This window comes from Cornus florida, unplaced genomic scaffold, assembly GCF_030987335.1.
Source record: "Cornus florida cultivar Cherokee Brave unplaced genomic scaffold, ASM3098733v1 CherokeeBrave_3.0.0_Hap2_Chr06, whole genome shotgun sequence".
Lineage (NCBI taxonomy): Eukaryota > Viridiplantae > Streptophyta > Magnoliopsida > Cornales > Cornaceae > Cornus > Cornus florida.
In genome coordinates, this window is record NW_026775576.1 from 17,310,297 (window position 1) to 17,333,707 (window position 23,411).

Genomic DNA, 23,411 nt, shown 5'->3' on the forward strand with positions numbered 1-23,411 from the left:
TATAACTCATGGCATACTAAACCGACTAAAGATGTTCGTTTGAATGAACTCAACCACAACTGCGTGATCGGCGATTTTGGTAGCTACTGTTTCCACCCATTTAGACACATAGTCTACAACCGTAATAATGTATTCATTTTTATTGGACAGAACAAAAGGACCCATGAAATCAATACCCCACACACCAAAAACCTCAATAATTAAGATTAGAGTTAAGGGCATCATGTTCCTTTTGGAAATTGATCCTAGCTACTGACATCTAAGGCATGTTCTACAGAATAAGTATGCATCCCGAAAGAGTGAAGGCCAAAAGAAGCCACACTGAAGAATTTTAGCTGCAGTTTTCTTTGCACTGAAATGACCTCCACATGCCAAATTGTGACAGAAGGTCAGAATACTATGAAACTCACTCTCAGGAACACATCTACGAATGATTTGATCCGCACAATATTTAAATAGCTAAGGATCTTCCCAATAGTACATCCTAATTTGAGAGAAGAATCGATCTTTTTCCTGCTTTGACCAAGGTAAAGGAATTTTGCCTATTGCTAGATAAGTCACAATATCAGCAAACCAAGGCAAATTCAATTGAGAAACCCCAAACAGTTGTTCATCCGGGAAGGAATCACAAACTGGAAGTGAAGTTGACGTATCCTCAATACGAATTCTAAAAAGATGGTCAGCTACAACATTTAATGACCATTTCTTATCCCGGATCTCATAATCAAACTCTTGAAGCAAGAGAATCCATTGAATCAAATGGGGTTTGGTTTCTGGAAAGAAAATGTCTCAAAGCAGAATGATCAGAATAGACTACGACTTTGGAACTTAATAAATATGATCTGAATTTATCCGAAGCAAAGACAACTACAAGCAACTCTTTTTCAGTGGTGGTATAATTCAACTGTGCATCTAACAGAGTTTTGCTCGCATAGTAGATAACATGAGAAAGCTTATCCACTCGTTGTCCCAAGACAGCACCCATAGCATAATCAGATGCGTCACACATAATCTCAAATGGAAGAGCCCAATCTGGAAGATTCATGATAGGAGCTGAAGAAAGAAGAGAACGAAGCTTATGGAAAGCTTCAAGGCATGACTCATCAAAGACAAAAGGAGAGTCCTTTGCAAGTAGATTACACAAAGGATGGGAAATTTTGTTGAAGTCTTTAATGAAGCGTCGATAGAACCTGGCGTGCCCATCGCACTCCCCTTACGGAGGTAAGAGGAGGCAATTTGGAGATCAAATCTACTTTAGCTCTATCAACTTCAATACCTCTCTCCGAAACGATATAACCTAACACAATTTCTTCTTGAACCATAAAATGGCTATTTTCCCAACTAAGAATAAGATTGGTTTCCCTACAACGTTGAAGCACTAGGGAAAGATTTTAGAGACAGTTTTCGAATGTGGACCCGAAAATAGAGAAGTCATCTATAAAGACTTCGAGAAACTTTTCAACCATGTCCGAAAAAATAGACATCATACACCTCTGGAATGTTGCTAGCGCATTACATAATCCGAAAGCCATCCATCTATATGCAAACGTACTAAATGGACAAGTGAAAGTAGTTTTCTCTTGATCCATAGGATCAATAGCCACCTGATTATAGCCGGAATATCCGTCTAAAAAGTAATAATAGCTCTGGCCAGCCAATCACTCTAGAATCTGATCAATGAATGGAAGTGGAAAATGATCTTTTCTAGTAGTGAAGTTGAGTTTTCGGTAGTCAATACACACACGCCATCCAGTGGTGGTGCGCTGTGGAACTAATTCTCCCTCGGAATTCTCAACTACTGTAATACCTATCTTTTTAGGTACTACCTGAGTAGGACTCACCCATTTCCTATCTGAGATGGGGTAGATTATTCCCGCATCTAGCAACTTCACAACTTCCTTTAACACCACCTCTTTTATATTAGGATTCAATCTTCGTTAAAGTTCCCGAGATGTTTGGGAATCTTCCTCCAAATGAATCTGATGCATGCAAATTATGGCGCTAATTCCTTTCAAATCAGCCACACTCCAACTATAGCCTCTTTATTTTGCTCAAGAACTTTTAAGAGACTACTTTCTTGGGAACTTGTAAGATTGGAAGCAATGATCACTGGGAGGGTGTCATTTAAACCTAAGAAAGCATACTTGAGCTTTCCGGTAGTGGCTTAAGCTCAAGCTTAGGTAGAGATTCTAAAGAAGGAATAGGCAGAGTACTAGAAAGTGGTGGAAGAGGCTCTAACCTAGATTTCCATGGAGGAAAATCTGTGATAGAAGTGGAGTTGAGCAAAGAATTCACTTTAGCTATTGAAGCATCGATATCGAAATCTTCAGAGTTGAAGTGATTTAAACAAGCTTCTAACGGATCCTTGGATAAAATAGTTGGGAGTGATTCCTCAACCAACTCATCAATAACATCAAGGCAGAAGCATTCACTATCATCATGGGGATGATAAATAGCATTGAAGATGTTTAGCTTGACTTTCATATTCCCAAAAAGATAAATCCATGGCTCTAGTCCTACAGTTAATGCAAGCATTTGCTATGGCTAGAAAAGGTCGCCCAAGAATGACTGGAATATACTTTTTAGAATCGTAGACTGGTTCTGTATCAAGAACTAGAAAATTGACCAAAAAATAGAACTTGTCCACTTTTATGAGTACATCTTTAACAATACCTCGTGGTTGTCTGACAGAACAGTCAGCAAGCTGTAGAACAACCGACATAGGTTTTAAATCTCCCAAACCTAACTTCTCATACACCGAATAAGGAATAATATTAACACTTACTCCAAGGTCAAGGAGTACTCGCTCTATCACATTGTTTCCAATGGTGTAAAAAATTGTAGGAGCTCCAGGATCTTTAACCTTTAGAGGAGTGTTGTACTTAAGAATAGCACTGACATGCTCGGTGAGACAAACTTTCTTAGGAACTTGGCTTTTGGATTTTCTCTTAAGAGTGCACAAGTCCTTTAAAAATTTGGAATAGGCTAGAATTTGCTTTATAGCATCGAGCATAGGAAGATTGATTTTGACTTATTTAAAGACCTCCATCATATCTTGAATTTTCTCCCTTGTTTACCAAAGTGGGAGGGTTCCTCGAGACGTTCAGGATAAGGTGTGTTTGGCTCATAAGCCGTCTTAGGGTTAGGAGCAGTTAAAGAAGTGACTCCACCTTCAACTCCTCTTGTAGATTGTGGAATAGCACTTGAGGAAACATCCTTGGAATGTGGATTATAAATGATAGGAATTATGGGAATCCTAAGCCTTTCTTTTTCCTTCTGTCCTTTTTCAACTTGGTTATAAACCATTCAACCACTCCTAAATGTAGTGATAGCCTGAACTTGCTCATGATGAATACCTGAGGAATTGGTTTCATCAATCATGTAAGTCTGCCCTTTCGGGTTGGCTATTGGCTGACTAGGCAGCTTTCCATCCTCTCTTCAAAATAGAGTACTCGCAATTTGACCAACTTATGCCTTTAGCTCTGCTATGGCTTGAAAATGAGAATTAAAAAGTTGGTTATTGGCTTTCAGATCAACAAAAGCATTGAGTACTTGTTCCTCAAATGCAGAATTTCTAGGAAGAGGTGGAAGATTAGGACCTTGAGTGGGTTGATTTCTAAATTGAGGTGGACGGTAAATACCTGATCGACGGTCGAAATCAATTATAAATCAACCCTCTTCGCAATAGCACGAATCATTGTAAAATAGGGCTATTGGACGGGTAAGTCGAACCACTGGGACTGCGCTAGTCTTAAGGCAACCTAAGTATCTAAAGTCATTTTAGAGTGATGAGGGGTTTATAAAGGGTTTGTGTGTTTGTCACTAAACTAAGAAATTAAAATGCATAAAACAATAGATTGCAATGAAATTGAAGAAGTGAGATACAAGTAGAAAAGACTAGGGAGATGAATCCACACTACACCCTAAGTACATGCTAGATTAGGTCTAAATTGGGGATAAATAGCATATATGCAATGGTCAAGAAATATGAAGCAACTCCGTTGCTTAATAATCATCAAGAAGTTCACTTAATCAAAACAAGAATGATCCATCAAAAGCTACCATAGTTGAACTACTTAAACTAAGGTGTAGAATCAAATACACTATCTCAAGCAAAAGACCATCAAGCTTTCAATCAAATGGTGAAGCACATGAAGGTAGGAATCAAGTATAAACCATCAAAGGAGGTACCTAAGCAATGGAATATCAAGTTTCAAAATCAACATGCCTTGAAAAACATTCATAGTCTATATTTTCATTGTCACTATGAAAATAAAAGCAATAAGATTGATCCAAGAATCATCAAAGATATGATAATGAACTTACATCAACCATTTACACATTAAAATTCATTACAAGAAGGAATATGCTCTTAAACTATGAAACTACCATACATTATACATTATAGTGCCCAAAAGTATAGCCTAATCTAGAACATGATCGAAAGAAGAGGCTTCATCACCTCCCTAGATGGAGGTTTAGCTCTCCATTGATACAAAAATGGAAGAAGAAGAAGAAGAATACAACATCATTTTCGAGCTCTACTGTAGCACTCAAGAACACTCTCTTCCTTGCTCTCTTCTCTCTCCTCTAATCTTGTAAGAATTGAAGGATAACATCTATGTGGTCCTCCCTCTCTCTTATCAAGCTCAAGTCAAGGCTCTCTCTCCTCCAAGGAACACCTCTAACCACTTCATAAAGAAGGAAGATGGCATTGAGGAAACCAATGTGCAAGTGGCTGAAATTGAGCCATTTCCGAGTGCAATCTGCCAGAATTTCGAGCACTCGAAGGGTGGTCTCAAGCACTCGAAATTAGTGCAATGAGCAACATGCAATTCTTGCCCATCTCTGACCCACTGTGGAAGAATGATCATAACTTTGTGCTCCGAGCTCTGAATAATGATCTGTTTGAAGATTTGGAGAGCTGATTCAGAACTTTAAAAACTTCATGTTTTGATGAAGACCCAATTCTCAAGTCTGGTTGGTTGAAAATTGGGAGAAAGGCAGCACTTCAGTGCTGCCAGGCAGTTCTGCGCACCTCTGGTAAGAAGATCGTAACTCTCTACTCCAAACTCCGAATGATGAACCGCTTGAAGATTTGGAAAGCTGATTCAGAGCTCTAAATCTTTCATGTTATGATGGAAGTCCAGTTCTTGAGTTTGCTAGGTTGAAAATGGCAACAAAAGTCAGGTTCTACTGCTGCCAGAATTTCAGAATTGGCACCCTTTTTGTTCAAAATTCCACAAGGCATCATTTTTGCTTCCTTTTTGCAATTTAACCTGAAAATGTACAAAAACATGCAAATGGAGATAATCTACATAAAATAATCAATTAATGGACTTTGTTAATGTAATTTAGGGCGCTTGAATATACAGTATTCGGCGCTTATCACACCCCCAAACTTACATTTTGCTAGTCCCTTAGCAAAACCAAGATGCAAAGCTCAATGGAATGAAAAACATGGGAATGCTATTACAAAAATATCCACTATGGCAAAAATAAACATAAACATAGCTCAAATACAACTTAAAACAGATAAAGAGCTGGAGACGAGATCATTGGGAAGACTACCTTGCATATATGAAGCATTGATACAAAAATTGGCAAAAACCATTTCAACATGCATGCTTCAACATCATAGTCCATATAAATAATTCAATTGTCATCTCTTAAATGGAAATAACTCAAACTCCAGTGAAAGTGAATTGAATTCTCAACATGCGGCTTTTACTTTCTTTTCCAATTCCAAGGCACAAGTTTTCAAATCAATGAATTCCCCTTTACATGAAGTCCCTAAGGCATGATTTTATTTTCAAGACAACTTTTGTTGTCTGTTAAGAATTTATTATAACTCAAAAGTGAAACATAAAATGGTTGTGCAGTGTTGAAATCCTTTAAGCTTTCTAACCAACCTATGTAGCGAGCGTTAGGCCAACAACTCCCAAACCAGACGGCTTTAGGGTGCTAAGTGTAAAGACACTCATAGGGCATAATAGCTTAAGTTGGAAAGGCTATGAATTCCAACAAACCATGTTTATTACACACATTTTTTTGAATGACCGTGCAATGTTTAAGTCCTTTAAGCTTTCTAACCAACCCATGTAGCAAGCGTTAGGCCAACAACTCCCAAACCAGACGGCTTTAGGGTATTAAGTGTAGAGACACTCCGTAGGGCTTAATAGCTCGAGTTGGAAAGGCTACGAACTTCAACTGGTCATTATTTTCTTTCTTTCTCATCTTCATTTTTTTTTTTTCATAGACAACTTATATCATGCCAAAGATATTCATCTATCAGGTTCATTAAATCAGATTAACTAGGTCAAGGTCAAGGTCAATCAAGTTGCATGCCTCACAGCTAAGTTTCCAATGTGCACAAGGTATTAAACATATGCTTTGTCTCCGACAAGTTTCAAGCTATACTATCATTGCTTTGCAAAATAGTGATACCAAAATTATGCCAAAATGCAATATTGCACCCCCAAACTTAAACTACACAGTGTCCTCAATGTGGACATGGGTTGAAGTTAAAGACAAAAAATGACAGAAAAATAAAAAGGAACAAAAATACCCAGAGGGAGGAAAAGGCATGGGGAGAAGAACCCTTAAACTTGAATTGGACTGCGCAACCTAGATAGCATCATGAAAAACAAAAAGAGACAACTACAAAAAGCATTAATAGCACAAGCATAAATACAGAAAAATAATGTACATAAAGTTAACAGAAAAGAGAGAATTTGCATTTCAAAAAGAGTTTACAAGATTACAAAAAGAGCTGTACAGGGATCATGTCTACTAGAGCAACCTATACATAGCAAATTCTTACAGTGCAAAAGTAAAACAACAGATACAAGAAAAATATGTACATATGAAACAAAAAGATAAGGTCCAACACTCGCAGCAGCTATGGTCCAGAGGGAAGACGGGCGAGGATGGAATGGAAGAGAGACTGAGTCTTACGCCGGTCGGCCTAAGCCAAACGACGTTCCTCAGCTACGACACGGCGGTCTTCAGCAGCAAGACAATGATCTTCTTCGGCACGGGAAGAAGTCGCACACATAGTCCGAGTGTATGCGGACAAAGAATTTTCAAAACGATCCATCCACTCATGAATACCGGCAATGCTAGCCCGGATGAAAGCCTGGTCCTGCTAAGAGTCGACCGGAGGCTCTAACCTTGCAGCGGCTGCGGCCGTGGAAGCATCCTCAGAAGAAGGAGGAGGTGGAGCTTGGATGAACAGGGGGGCAGCAGGCTGAGGGGTACTAGAATGGCTAAGAACATTGATCCACCGGTGCTTGGTAAAATTTTTAATCTTTTCGCCTTTTGGTTCATGGGGAGGAACAATGAAACCCTTGTGCTTTAGGAGCCGAGTGATGAAAAACGGCAAAGGCAATTTCCGATTTTCAACTCGCGGAACCCGTGCATTATGAGCGTCATGCCAAAACTTCATAAATGTTGTCCAAATGAGCTCCGGGATGGAGAACCATTGGCCTTAGTCCATGGCATATAAGGCTTGCAAAAGGAGGCCCCTACACTCGGTGCTGTGCACCAAAGGGCAGACATTGTGCTTGAAAATAGTGTCAATGAACCAGAGGCGTTCCGGAAGATTGGTTTTGCGGATAAAAGACCGGGGCCTATGAGGGTCATCCACGTTGCAAATGGCAGTGACAACCTGCTCCACAGTTAATGTATCCGGCTCCTCATATAAAGGGAGATTCTTACGATTGACAATGTCATTGGGGTACTCAATGGGGCAACCAGAAACCTGAATGATGTCAGTCATAGTGAAAGCATAGGTGGTGCCATCAATGGATGTAATGAGAGAAATGGGTGGCTCTTCAGGGCATTGGAGATTCTGGTAGAAGAGGTGCACTACACGGGGGTAGGTAACCCTGGCAAGGGGCGCGCAAATGTGCTGCAGATGCCGGTTAGTCAATTCGGCTACAACCCACGAAGTAGTGGGTAGAATGTCAAAGGCATCCGTGAGAGGAAAAGAAAGCTCGTAGTTGAGTTGTTTGCGATCCGAAGGATCACGTGGTCGCTCACGATTGACAGCACGGGCACCCGCAGAGGGTCTAGGAGGGCGAGAAGGACCGGCACGAGACATTTAGAGAGGTGGACTTGGTTGAGGAATTTCAGCGAACACCTGGCGTGCACCACAAAAAGGAGAAGGTGAGAGTGAGTGGGATGGAGGAGCAAACCCAAAAATTTTGGCAAGAAAACAAGCTCTAGGATAGAGCTATAATCAACAACAAGCAACATAAGCATCAACAAAATCGCCGACATGCAATCCCATCCTCCTTATGATGAAATAAAAACAAGGAAATGAGAATAATAGGAAGCTCACATACCTTGGGAAAGAATGGGAAATGGGAAATGCAGACATGTAGGGGTGGTGGCAATGTTGGTGGGCTGGTGGTGGATGAGAGTTGGATTGGTTGTTTTGGGTAGAGAGAGAAAGTGGGTTGCATGCATGTGGTTCATGGATGGGTTGGTTGGAGGTTGCTGAGAGAAAGATGGTGTGATGGTGTGAGGGTGTGGTGCATGCTTGGGTTGAGAGGGAGATGGAGTGGGGAGGTTGGTTGGTTGGTTTAGGGAAGGTGATAAGCCGAGGGAGAGGGAGTTGGTTGTGAGGTGTGAGATGGGTTTGTGGGTTTAAAAGAAAGAGAGGGAGGGAACTTCGAGTGAGAGAGGGTGTTTTAAAAGAGAGCGGAAGTGGGTGTTTGGTCGAGTGCTTGAAGCTTCACTTCGAGCACTCGAAGTGGAGGCAATGGGGTGAGAGGGGGGGTTGGCATGGAGTTGTAGGTTGTGGGGTGGCTTGGGGTTGGCATGGAATGGGTTGTGAGATGCCGAGAGTTGGTTCTTGTGAGCATGGTGGTGATGGAGTGGGTTGCGGTGTGTTTGTGTTGAGGTGAGGGGTGGCATGGAGTGGGGTGGATGAAGGAGCTTGAAATTGCCGAGAGAGAGAGAGAGAAGGTGAGGTTGGTTTGGTTGGTATGGTTGGTGCATGGTTGGTGCGTGGTAAGGGGCATGCATGCATGCATGCAGGGCGTGGGAGTTGGTGGTTTGCATGGTTTTTAGGTTGATAAGGTTGGGAGGAGGATGGTGAGGGATGCCAAGAGTTGGGAGTGTGCATGGTTGGTGGGTTTGCATGGTAGTTGAGTGTTGCAGAGAGATGGTGTTGGATGGTGGGAGATGAGGGAAGATGGAGGTGCATGCATGCATGGGGCTTGCATGCATGCATGCAGGTCGTGGGGATGGGATCATGCAAGGGGAGTAAGGTGGTTGTTGGGATGGTTGGTTAATGCTTGTTTTGTTGCAGGAGGTTGGTTTGGTTAGTCGAGCAGGTTTCGAGCACTCGAAATACCTGCTTCGAGTGCTCGAAATACAGGCAGAGAGTGAGGATGATGGTTGTGTGGGATTGGCGAGCACTCGAAATGAAAGCTAAAGAGCTCGAAGGGAGGGCAGTGAGCTTGGGATGAGATTGGTTCACATTTCGAGCACTCGAAAATGGACTTAGAGTGCTCGAAATACAAGCAGTAGCCTCGGAATGGTTTTGTGCAAGCTTCATAGAGCTTTCGAGCACTCCAAAGAGGAAATAGAGTGCTCGAAATGAAGGCAGTAGCATTGAGGTTGAGAGATGAATTTTTGCATGCATTGTAACATTATGCAGTGTGAGAGATGAACTTTGCATGTCATTCCATTAGGTGCCTCATTCTTATGCATTGTGAATGTATACATGATCAACTGAGAGCTGAAGAATTGATAAAACCTTGCAACTTGCTTCCAAATCAATGCATGGATGGATTATTTTCACCTTGCATGCATGGAAAATTATGAAACTTTGCATATTAATACAATCCAATGCATGGATGGATAATTGTCAAACTCTGCACTTCATTGCAGTGCAAGGAAAATTTTGAAAATTTTTCAGATTGTGCAATTTTCCTCCAATGAACTTCATTCCATTCCATGGAAAATTTTGAAAATTTTGTTTTTAAACTTTGCAATTTTTTTTTTTTAAACTTTGCAAATTCATTCCAATGTAATGCATGGATGGAAAATTTTGAAAACTTTTCAACTTCTTTCTAATGCATGGACAATTTGGAAATTTTTTCAAAATGTAGCACCTTTCCAACGCATGGATGATTTTGAGAAACCATGATCCAACAATGCATTGAAGATGAGAGGCTATGCATGTGAGTGCCATGTCGAAAGTCCGAGAAAATTGCCTGATAGAGCCAGAAACTTCCAGGAATGAAAATTAGAGTTGAGAAGGTCTAAGAAAAATCAAATTTTTGGCTTTTCTAAACCGTTTCCCAGAAATTTTTTTGCAAGGCACGAGCAATTTCAAAGAGAAGGAAGCTTGGAAATTGAAAGAATTGCTTCCCTTGAGTTGCTAAATTTAATGTCGATAGCTAGACAAAGTTAGAGTTGGCACTAATCCTCATAAATTGGGTCCATCAAGAGGACTTCCTCAACTTTTCGGGTTGGGATTGTGCCATCAATGCAAGGCTTAAGCCGTTGGCCATTAACCTTGAAGAGTGATCCTTTTGCAGGATCATGAAGTTCGATTGCTCCATGAGGAAAGACAGCAGTGATAATGTATGGACCATCCCATCTTGACCGGAGTTTACCGGGAAAGAGTTTTAAGCGGGAATTGAAAAGCCAAACCTTTTGTCCGGGGGCAAAAGACTTCTTGACGATGTGTTTGTCATGAAAAGCTTTAGTTTTTGCCTTGTAGATTTTTGCGCTTTCATATGCGTCATTACGCAATTCCTCAAGTTCATTTAATTGCAACGCACGATTAGGGCCGGCTTGTTTGAGATCAAAATTGAACCTTTTTATGGCCCAATAAGCACGGTGCTCTAATTCTACCGGGAGATGACATGCTTTGCCAAAGACAAGTCGATATGGTGACATGCCAATGGGTGTCTTATAAGCTGTCCGGTAAGCCCAAAGCGCATCGTTTAGCCTTAATGACCAATCTTTGCGGTCCGGTCTAACCGTTTTTTCCAAAATGTGCTTAATCTCCCGGTTAGAAATCTCTACTTGACCACTCGTTTGAGGGTGGTAAGGTGTAGCAACCTTATGAATGACGGAATACTTGGTAAGGACGGATTTGAGATAACGATTTCGGAAATGAGATCTGCCATCACTAATGATTGCTCGAGGCGTACCAAAACGACTAAAGATATGGGACTGAATGAATTGGATCACGACTTTATGATCATCGGTTTTGGTAGCCTCGACTTCAACCCATTTAGACACATAATCCACCGCTACAAGGATGTACTCATAGCCATAAGAAGATGGAAATGGTCCCATGAAGTCAATCCCTCACACATAAAAAATTTCAACAATTAAAATATTGGTGAGGGGCATCATGTCTCTTCGGGACATGGATCCAAGTTTTTGACATCGTTCACACGATTTGCAAAAATTGTATGCATCCCGAAACAAGGTAGGCCAAAAGAATCCGCTTTGAAGAACTTTTTTTGCGGTCTTTTTGGCACTGAAATGGCCTCCACAAGCAAGAGTATGGCAAAAATTTAGAATGCTTGTGGCCTCAGTTTCAGGAATGCATCGCCGGATGATTTGGTCCGGGCAATACTTGAATAGTTCTGGATCTTCCCAAAAGAAATGCTTGACTTGGGAGAAAAACCGGTCCCTCTCTTGTTTGGACCAATGAGCTGGAATTTTGCCAACCGCAAGATAATTGACAATATCCGCAAACCATGGAAGAGTAGAATGTGAAACTTGAAGAAGTTGCTCATCCGGAAAGGAATCACGGATGGCTGCGAATTTTGAAGATTTCTCAATAAGTAAGCGAGAGAGATGATCGGCGACAACATTGTCGGTCCCTTTTTTATCCCGGATTTCAATGTCAAACTCTTGAAGTAAGAGGATCCATCGAATTAAATGGGGTTTTGTCTTTTTTTTCGCTAACAAATGCCTAAGAGCGGCATGATCCGAAAAGACAATGACCTTGGAGCCAAAAAGATAAGAGCGAAATTTATCCAAGGCGTACACCACAGCTAGCAATTTTTTTTCAGTGGTGGTGTAGTTCAATTGGGCATCGCAGAGAGTTTTGCTAGCATAATAAATGACATGCGGAAGTTTATCCACACGTTAGCCCAAAACCGCCCCTAATGCATAGTCGGATGCATCACACATGATCTCAAAGGGAAGAGACCAATTAGGGGGTTTCATGATTGGGGCGGATGAGAGGAGAGTGCGAAGTTTGATGAAAGCTTCCATGCAAGCGTCATCAAAATTGAACGGAACATCCTTGGCTAAGAGATTACACAAGGGCCGTGAGCTTTTGCTAAAATCTTTGATGAAGCGACGATAGAATCCGGCATGGCCAAGAAAAGAACGAATTTAACGGATGGAATTCGGAGGAGGAAGATTAGAGATTAACTCAACTTTTGCCTTGTCTACCTCGATTCTCCGCTTAGAAATGACATGTCCTAAAACAATGCCTTCTTGGACCATGAAGTGGCTTTTCTCCCAACTTAGAATGAGATTCATCTCTTTGCATCTTTGGAGCACTAGAGACAGATTTTTGAGACACGAGTCAAAGGAAGAGCCAAATACGGAAAAATCGTCCATGAAAACTTCCAAGAACTTTTCAACCATATCAGAGAATATGGACATCATGCACCTTTGGAACGTCGTCGGTGCATTGCAAAGCCCAAAAGGCTTGCGTCGATAGGCAAAAGTACCAAAGGGACATGTGAATGTTGTTTTCTCTTGATCTTCGGGGGCGATTGCCACTTGGTTATAGCCGGAATAACCATCAAGAAAATAATAAAAGCTTTGGCCGGCTAACCTTTCTAGGATTTGATCTATGAATGGAAGTGGAAAATGATCCTTCATAGTTGACGAATTGAGTTTCCGGTAATCAATGCACACACGCCACCCGGTGGTGGTCCGTTGTGGCACGAGCTCACCCGCTGAATTTTCAACAACGGTGAGACCGGATTTCTTGGGAACAACTTATGTGGGGCTCACCCACTTGCTATCAGAGATAGGGTAGATGATTCCTGCATCTAGCAATTTGATCACCTCTTTCATGACCACTTCCTTCATATTTGGATTTAACCGGCGCTGGACCTCTCTAGTAGGCTTTGCGTCATCCTCCATATAAATGCGGTGTATACAAATGGAGGGGTCAATTCCTTTCAAATCTGTCACTGTCCAACCAATAGCTTCTTTATGCTCTTGGAGCACCGCTAAAAGGTTGGTCTCTTGGTCTTTTTGAAGGTCCGAGGCAATGATGACCGGAAGGGTTTGCTTTGGACCAAGGAACACATACTTGAGATGGGCCGGGAGTGGCTTAAGCTCAAGTTGTGGCGGAGATAGCAATGATGGGACCGGAGGAGTAGTGAAAAGTTGGGGAAGTGGTTCTTTTGGAATTTTCCAAAGAGGTACATCCATGATAGCATTAATATCAAGCAAGGAATTGACTTCTTGAATGGTTTGATCAACATCAAAGTTTGAGAAGTCAAAATGGGACATGCAAGTTTCAAGAGGATCTTTGCTTAGAATGAAGGGGAGAGATTCTTCGACCACTTCATCAATGACATCCATAAGAAAACAATCATCCTCATTGGAGGGATGTTGAGTTGCATGAAAGATGTGAAGTTTGACTTGCATGTTTCCAAAAGAAATGTCCATCACCCCAGTTCGGCAATTAATTGATGCATTAGCCGTGGCTAAAAATGGCCTACCAAGGATCACGGGAATGTGCTTTTTTAGGTCATGGACCGGTTCCGTATCAAGAACCACAAAATCTACCGGGAAGTAGAATTTGTCATGTTTGACCGATCTATCGGCAAGTTGCAAAACCACGGAAGTAGGCTTAAGATCTCCCAAACCAAGTTATAGGTAGACTGAATATGGAATTAAATTCACACTAGCTCCTAAGTCAAGGAGGGCCCTCTCGATTTTCCTGTCACCAATGACGCAAGAGATTGTGGGGGCACCCGGATCCTTATACTTCGGAGGAGTGCTGTGCTAAATGATAGCACTAACATTTTCAGTCAACCTCACCTTTTTTAGCAAATGATTTTTAGAAGTGCGCTTTTGAGTGCACAAATCTTTGAGAAATTTTGCATAGGGAGGGATTTGCTTGATAGCATCCAAGAGGGGCAAGTTAATCTTCACTTGCTTGAAAACTTCCCACATGTCTTGAATTTTACAATTCTTATTCCCAAAATGTGTCGACTCTTGAAAACGTTGAGGAAACGGAGCTTTTGGCTCATAAGTAGTTTCCACATTTAGGGTGACATGTGTGAGATTTCCGTGAATGGTATTTGGACAAGAATTTGGATTGGAAGAGCTTGGATTTGGATTAGAAGAGCTTGGATTTGGATTTTTCAAAGGAGGGTTTTTCTCACTTGTGTCTCCATCAACCTTGTTGTCAACCACTCTACCACTCCGAAGGGTGGTGATAGCTTGAACTTGTTCTTGAGTCGGCCCACTCGGAGGAGGGGTTTCATCAATCACATGCATTCCTCTAGGATTTTCAAAAGGTTGAGAGGGAAGCTTGCCCTTGTCCTTTTGAAGCAATTGATTCACTGAGTTAGCTATTTGGCCCACTTGATTTTCGAGATTAGCTATGGATTGAGTATGAGAGTGAACCATTTGGAGAGTAGACTGCAAGGATGTCAAGAGTTGCTTGTTGGAATCCATTATTTGCTTGTTTAATGATTCCATCATTTGCTTGGTTGCAGCTACTATCTCATCGGTTGGATACACAGGAGGTTGATTGGAAACATTTGGATTATAAGGAGGACGGTAGCTTGAAGAGGCTTGAAATGGTCTACCTTGATATTGAGAAGAGGGCTGATTTTGAGGCCCTTAATTTTGAAATTGGGAATTTTGTGGGGCTTGTTGCCTCCACGAAAAATTCGGATGGTCCCTCCAACCCGGATTATATGTATTGGAATACGGGTTATGCCCGGGCCTTGAGAACATGGCATTAGCTTGCTCTTGGTTGGGATTGGGAAATTGCTCCGGTGTGGGGCAATCTTCCGAGAGATGGGATGGACTAGTACATGAAGCATAAACCGAACTTGCCGAATTTTGAGACAATGAAGGAGGAAGATGTGGTGCCATCAATTGGTGGAATTTATGAGCGATGGCATCCACTTGAGATGATTCCTCCCTTATTGATTTTGGTTGACAAGGGTTGGTGTTCTTTGCAATGGTTGAGGTCGGAGCCCTACGAGAATTATGTTGAAGTGAATTTTCGCTTAAATTCTCAAGTGGGGTCCAAGCCTCATCCATATTCTTAGACATGAACATCCCACCACAAGAAGAATCAACCATGAATCTATGGGTTTCGGTTAAGCCGGCATAGAAAGCTTGCACTAATTGCCATTTTGGGATCAAATGATGAGGACATTTCCGAAGAAGATCTTGTAGCCTTTCCCAAGTCTCATGGAGTTGTTCTCCATCAATTTGAGAAAAGCTTAGAATGGAACGCCTCATTTGGTTGGTTTTACTCACCGGATAATACTTCTTGAGGAATTCTTGTTGCAATTGAGCCCAAGAAGTAATGGAATTGGGAGCGAGGGAGTTCAACCAATATTTTGCCCTATCCTTTAGGGAGAATGGGAAAAGATGGAGATGGAGTGCATTGTCCGGAAAACCTCTCAACCGGATGGTCGAACAGATTTCAAGGAACTCATCAAGATGCTTATATGGATCTTCATTATCAAAGCCATGAAATGATGGAAGCATTTGGATGGTGCTTGATTTGATCTCATATTGAGCTGCATCGATGTTTGGCATTACTATGCAAGAAGGGCAAGCATAGGTGGTAGGGATGAAGTGATCTCTAAGAGTCATTGGTTCTACATTCAGAATTTCAGCCCTATCATTATTAACCCCTTGATTTCCCAAGTTTTCTTCATTACCGGCCATTGTATTAAATTCAGTTTCAAGATCTCTTATTTGAGTGGATTCCCTAGGGTTACGTCTAAGAGTTCTTTCAAGAGAATTGATATCAATGGGTGAATTAATTGTGGGTAGAGAGAGTGATTTACGGCCAAACATCAACAATTCACAACAACATCATCACAACAAATCTTTAATATCAACTCCACATACGATGTTCCCTTTCTCCTCAATTATCAAGACAGAAAATAAATGGCCACGACAAGGACCGATGCTTGTACACGAAATTAAACAAGATAATAGCCTCTACAAGGGCTTCACAACTAAATTAACTACTTCTAAAATTAACACATGTACTGTATCTACAAGTTGAAACTAGAAGTCAAGAGACTTACCTGGGGTCCTCTAGACTTACAATTTGCTAGCGTTCCCACGGCGCTTCGAGTCCCTAGAATCTTACAACACGAAAATGGTTAAACCACACGAAAAATATGCACAAAACACAAAATGCACAATCAAACTAAATTTAACCCTAAACTTTGGTTGCTAAACCGTTTGCAAGTCCCCGGCGACGGAGCCAAAAATTGATCAACGGTCGAAATCAATTATAATCAACCCTCTTCGCAATAGCACGAATCATTGTAAAATAGGGCTATTGGACGGGTAAGTCGAACCACTAGGACTACGCTAGTCTTAAGGCAACCTAAGTATCTAAAGTCATTTTAGAGTGATGAGGGGTTTATAAAGGGTTTGTGTGTTTGTCACTAAACTAAGAAATTAAAATGCATAAAACAATAGATTGCAATGAAATTGAAGAAGTGAGATACAAGTAGAAAAGGCTAGGGAGATGAATCCACACTACACCCTAAGTACATGCTAGATTAGGTCTAAATTTGGGGATAAATAGCATATATGCAATGGTCAAGAAATATGAAGCAACTCCGTTGCTTAATAATCATCAAGAAGTTCACTTAATCAAAACAAGAATGATCCATCAAAAGCTACCATAGTTGAACTACTTAAACTAAGGTGTAGAATCAAATACACTATCTCAAGCAAAAGACCATCAAGCTTTCAATCAAATGGTGAAGCACATGAAGGTAGGAATCAAGTATAAACCATCAAAGGAGGTACCTAAGCAATGGAATACCAAGTTTCAAAATCAACATGCCTTGAAAAACATTCATAGTCTATATTTTCATTGTCACTATGAAAATAAAAGCAATAAGATTGATCCAAGAATCATCAAAGATATGACAATGAACTTACATCAACCATTTACACATTAAAATTCATTACAAGAAGGAATATGCTCTTAGACTATGAAACTACCATACATTATACATTATAGTCCCCAAAAGTATAGCCTAATCTAGAACATGATCAAAAGAGGAGGCTTCATCACCTCCCTAGATGGAGGTTTAGCTCTTCATTGATATAAAAATGGAAGAAGAAGAAGAAGAATACAACATCATTTTCTAGCTCTACTGTAGCACTCAAGAACACTCTCTTCCTTGCTCTCTTCTCTCTCCTCTAATCTTGTGAGAATTGAAGGATAACATCTATGTGGTCCTCCCTCTCTCTTATCAAGCTCAAGTCAAGGCTTTCTCTCCTCCAAGGAACACCTCCAACCACTTCATAAAGAAGGAAGATGGCATTGAGGAAACCAATGTGCAAGTGGCTGAAATTGAGCCATTTCTGAGTGCAATCTGCCAGAATTTCGAGCACTCGAAGGGTGGTCTCGAGCACTCGAAATTAGTGCAATGAGCAACATGCAATTCTTGCCCATCTCTGACCCGCTGTGGAAGAATGACCATAACTTTGTGCTCCAAACTCCGAATGATGATCTGTTTGAATATTTGGAGAGCTGATTCAGATCTTTAAAAACTTCATGTTTTGATGAAGACCCAATTCTCAAGTCTGGTTGGTCGAAAATGGGGAGAAATGCAGCACTTCAGTGCTGCCAGGCAGTTCTGCGCACCTCTGGTAAGAAGATCATAACTCTCTGCTCTGAACTCCGAATGATGAACCGCTTGAAGATTTGGAAAGCTGATTCAGAGATCTAAATCTTTCATGTTATGATGGAAGTCCAGTTCTTGAGTTTGCTAGGTTGAAAATGGTGACAAAAGTTAGGTTCTACTGCTGCCAGAATTTCAGAATTGGCACCCTTTTTGTTCAAAATTCCACAAGGCATCATTTTTGCTTCCTTTTTGCAATTTAACCTGAAAATGTACAAAAACATGCAAATGGAGATAATCTACTTAAAATAATCAATTAATGGACTTTGTTAATGTAATTTAGGGCGCTTGAATATACAGTATTCGGCGCTTATCAATACCAGATTGGTTGAAAGAATTATTTTGTGGCATAGGATTGGATGAATTTTGATACTGCCCCTGAGATTGGGGAGCAGGGTTTCCTTGATTTGGATTACGCCATGATAGATTGGGATGATTTCTCCAACCAGGATTATATGTAGAAGAATATAGATTATAGGCTGGTCTAGAGAATGCAGCATTCACTTGCTCCTGTGGGATCTCAGATGATTGTCCCAGCATAGGGCAAGCGTCAGCAAAATGGTTTGGATTAATACAGATGGAACAAACTTCCTTAAGTAAGGCAATTTGTGGATTAGCACCAGGAGTAAAGCCAGATGATAAAATTTGATCGAACCTACGATTCAAGGCTTCTATTTAAGCAACTAACTCACTAGATTTATCTACCTCATAAAGTTTTTCAACCTTATGCATTCCAAGTGAAGACTTAGGCCTAGAGGAAGAAACGTGTTGTACTGAGTTCTCACTTAGGGCAAACAGTTCCCAAGCGTCAGCCGGACTCTTTCGCAGAAAAGCTCCATTGCTGGAAGCATCGACAATATTTCTATAAGAATCAGTAATAATATCATAGAAGATCTGTATTAAGTGCCATTAAGCAATATCATGGTGTGAACACTTTCTCAGAAGATCGTTATATCTCTCCCATGCATCATGGAGGATTTGGGAAAATGCCACGATTTCTTTTCTCATTTGCGTGGTTTTACCCATAGTATAGTACTTCTTAAAGAACTCTGTTGCAACATGTCCCATATAGATATGGAATTTGTTGGAAGGGACTGCAACCAAGTTCTTGCTTTTTCCTTGAGAGAGAATTGAAAAAGTCACATTCTAATGGAATCATTGGTAAGAGTATTCAACTTGGTAGTCGAACACATTTCCAAAAACACATCCAGATGCTTATAGGGATCCTCTGTTGCATACCCATGGAAGGTATGAAACATTTGGATCATAGCAGGCTTAATCTCAAAATGGGTTGCATCAGCATCTGAAAAAACAAAGCATGAAGGAGAAATGTATGTGGTAGAAATAAAATGGTCCCTCAATTGTGGTTGTGGAGGGACAGGTGGAACTTATTCTCCATTCCCATTACCATTATTACCCGGTGCATTACGTTGTTTAGCCATATTATCAAAAGAACTTCCTATCGAATTTAGATGTTTTTTTAAGCTTTCTTAATTGCCTAAGAGTTCTCTCTATTTCAGGATCATGCACTAAAGGTGTTGTCCGATTATGGCGAGTTAACATGCACTGGTTCCACTAATCCTAACAGTAGCAAAAATAAAATATTTCAAGCAATAGAAAACAATAAGAACTCACAAATGGTTAAATAAACCGAAGCTTTTTCTCCCTTAAGTGTCTTTGCCCTCACTGCTAACTTGTACCTGAAAAGAAAAAGAAGTAAGGTGAGATATCAGAGAGCTCAAAGACTGGTAAACCAAAATAACTAATTTAAAACTAAAATAAAAACTAATCTCCTAGGCAATGGCGCCAAAAATTGTTGTTGTTTTTTTACTCGCAATAGAACGATTCCTTGCAGAATAGTGCTATAAAAAGAAATGTTGAACCCACAGGGAGAAGAGATTTATATTTAGTCTTTAACTTTGTTCTATGATTTACAGGTAACTTGGTTGGAAAGTTTGTTGGTTGTCATGGTTTAACAAACTAGAATTAAAAGTAAAATATCAAATAAAAGCAAAGTAAATAAATTGAGTGATCAGAGAGAGAGGAATCTTAGGGCTTTGACTTCACCACAACCATCATACTACAGTTAATTATACTAACTCTGTGAATTTGGGGTTTAAAGAAAGATATTTTACAAAATTAGCTAACTATAACCTATCTGCGGTTAGCGTGGATTATCCGCCTACTTACTCTAACTACTTTAACTACGTTAACTATGTTGCAAACAATCCACCTTTCCTAAACTTAGACTATGAAAACATTCTTTTGCAAAATACGTTAGAATACCATTATATGACCTCTATTATTGTGTCCAGCAGGGCTCCGCCAGATACCGTACAATAAGGTAGGTTGTGAATAGAAAATAGACTATTACATCTAAGACAAGGTAGTAACAATTTATAATCTATTAAAGCATGAAAACCACTTAAGTTGTCTTAAGTGCTCATAGTCATATAATTAAGAAAATACATATATTAAAATTAATCCTAGAGTTAAAATAATCAAACCATAGTATTTAGGTTGGGTTACATCAGTGCCCTAAGAGAGAATTAGCTACTCATGACAAGGTTGGATATCATCTTTGTTGAGTTCATCTCTTTCGTCACGGACGGCACTTCTCTTTTCAGGATCTTCACTCTTAAGGTTATAGAAACCCTAAAAGCCACCACACCTTCAGCCTTCTGAAAACACTGACAAAGAGATTGAAATTTTGGACCCCTTCTATCAAGGCTTACGCCTTCTTTTATAGAAGAAAATAATATTTGGTGGGCTTTTAGGTCTTTCGGCCCAACTGGGATGAGAGACGGCAGATAAAGAGAGCAATCCCTTACTTTAAATGTGGCATGTCATGGAAGGCTCGAGCTTCAGGAACACATGGCTTGAGCTTTAAGGTGCAGGCTCGAGCTTCAGGAACAAGGCTCGAGCCTCTCTGGATGGATGCTCGAGCTTTAGTGAATGGTGCTCGATCTTCACACTGACGCTTAGCTAATTTTCTTCAACTATTTTCTGAAGCGTTTTTTTGTTCAACACTTCGAATATTTCTGGGACTGGATTCTTTTAACATTGCTTAATCCAAGGTTCTTGGGCTCGAGCACTAGGTATAAGGCTTGAGCATTTGGGATACCAGGCTCGAGCTTCAGTTGTTAGTGCTCGATCCTTAATGGATGGTGCTCAATCCTAGAGATGAGGCATGAGACCTGGGAGCATAACCTTGCAATTAAATCAACTCTTTAATTTTTGACGCCTCATACTCGAGCTAGAGGGTCAAAGCTCAAGCACCCTTGGTTAAGGCTTGAGCACCTTATGGTAAGGCTCAAGCTTCAAAGTACGAGGCTCGAGCTTTTGAGCCTTGTTGACTTTTCTTCTTTCTTTGTTGTGACGCTCGAGCCTCAACACTTGGGCTCAAGCTCTAAAGCTTGAATATCTTCAAACTTTACCATTTAAGCTCTCGGCTTGCTCTGAATGACCGGCAACGACTCTATAAGCTTCGATATCATTATAAAGTCTCGGTTTTAACCATTTCTCTAGAAAAGTACCTACAAACACACATTAACCATAAATTAGTCTAATTATGGATAGAAGTATCACTTTAGGCCTTAACATACTTGTATTTAGGGGTTCGAATATGCTTGTATTTAGTGCTCATCAATACACAACAAGCATATAACAACACAATCATAATAACTTCACCACTAAAACATTCACATACATTGACCCCATTCTCCTTAATTCAATAATGCAAAAATTTTAATTGGCCTCGACAAAGACCTATGCTTGAACAAGAATTTAAGCAAATGATAGCCTCAACAAGGACTATCCCACAATCAAGCTAAAAGAAATGCATAATAAGAGTTCAAGATACGCTCACAAAAGGTCCAAAGCAAAATGCCATGATCCCAAAAGCTTGCCTCTTTTTCAATCAAGTACTTAATTACACACAGAAACAATAATAAGAAAATTCTTTGGAATGGTTCCTAAACTAGCAATCAAATGAACACTAATATTAAATTCAATTCCAATAGAACCGTCAATCTGAGGCAATGGCACCAAAAACTTGATGTATCCCGAAGGTATCCTTAAAATAGATGTTTAGAAGTGGCAAATGGGACATCAACTTTTAAATTTATAAAACCACTAAACAACTATACGTTAGTATAGTGAGTGCGGATCGTCTAGTGGGATTACTGGCTTGGAACAAACTTAATATTAATGAGCGTGAGATTGAAAAGATAATGATTGGTTTGATTATATTAATTATAATGTTAAACTATGTAAAGCATACAAAAGAAATAAAGCTAAGGTAAACTTGGATTAAGGTAATAAGGAAAAGGGCTTAGGGCATGGATTACACCACTAAACTCATGCAATTATACCAAATGCCTTCAATTAATGGGGAAAACAAATTGTAAATGGGATGTGGCTAGAAGCACACATCAATGCTTAAGAAGATAATACAAATTGCAATAAATAAGCATGAATTGCCTACCTAACTAAAATTACTCTAAAGTGTAGAACAACCTATCAAGATTAAGCATAATCCATTAAATTAAGAGCAGTTGTATCCAATAAAAACCATATATGGCCATCACTAAACACAATTACAAAAGTACTCAACGTAAAGATCAACCTTCAATTAACTACACATAAGACAAACCTGTAATCAAATAGAGCATCAATTGAAAGAATTATCAATATAAACTTGGTAACACTAAGTTTGAATTCACAAGACCAAGCAAATTAATTACAATTCATAATCCCCAAAATTGAAAAACAAGTGGTTTAATTACACAAACTTAGGGCTCATTTAAGCCTTAAGTGAAGAATTAGCCACTCATGGAGATGTCATCTTGGTGGTCTCATAATCCATCTCCAAGCTTGAGTTCATATTGTTCTTCTTTTTCCTTGAGAGAAACCTTAGAAAGAGAGAGTAGATCTAGAAATCCCTAAATTCTCTTTAATCCTCCAAATTCCAACCCCCTTACAAATGGGCTTAATATTGTATTTATAGATGACGTTTGGAAGTCAAAATGAGTCAAACCCCATGCATTCAAGTAAGGAAATCTCACGCACCATGGCTCTTTGCAATTGAAGCCCGAAAAATGAACTTTAAAATGATGTTGCCTAATACACGATCAATCCTATTTCCCATGATCGATCGTGCACTTCGCTTTGACTTTTGGTGATTTCCTTCTTCTTTGCAGTTTGATTGACTTCAAAAAGACTTTAATGTACTGGAATGAACCCTTTTTTAGTATAATAACCTAAAAATGATGATAAAGCAAATAAGTACTAAACAATGAATAAAGATATAATTAAAGTGCTAACAATCATAAGAATAAGGGCTGAAATGTGCATATTTCAGCACTCATCATCTTTCCTTTTTCTGTTTTGTTTAATTTTTTTCTATTCACCAAATAACAAAAAAACAAAGCACCTTTTCCATATATTTTTTTCTTTTTCCTGGCAAGAATGTTAGAGGTGAGTGGT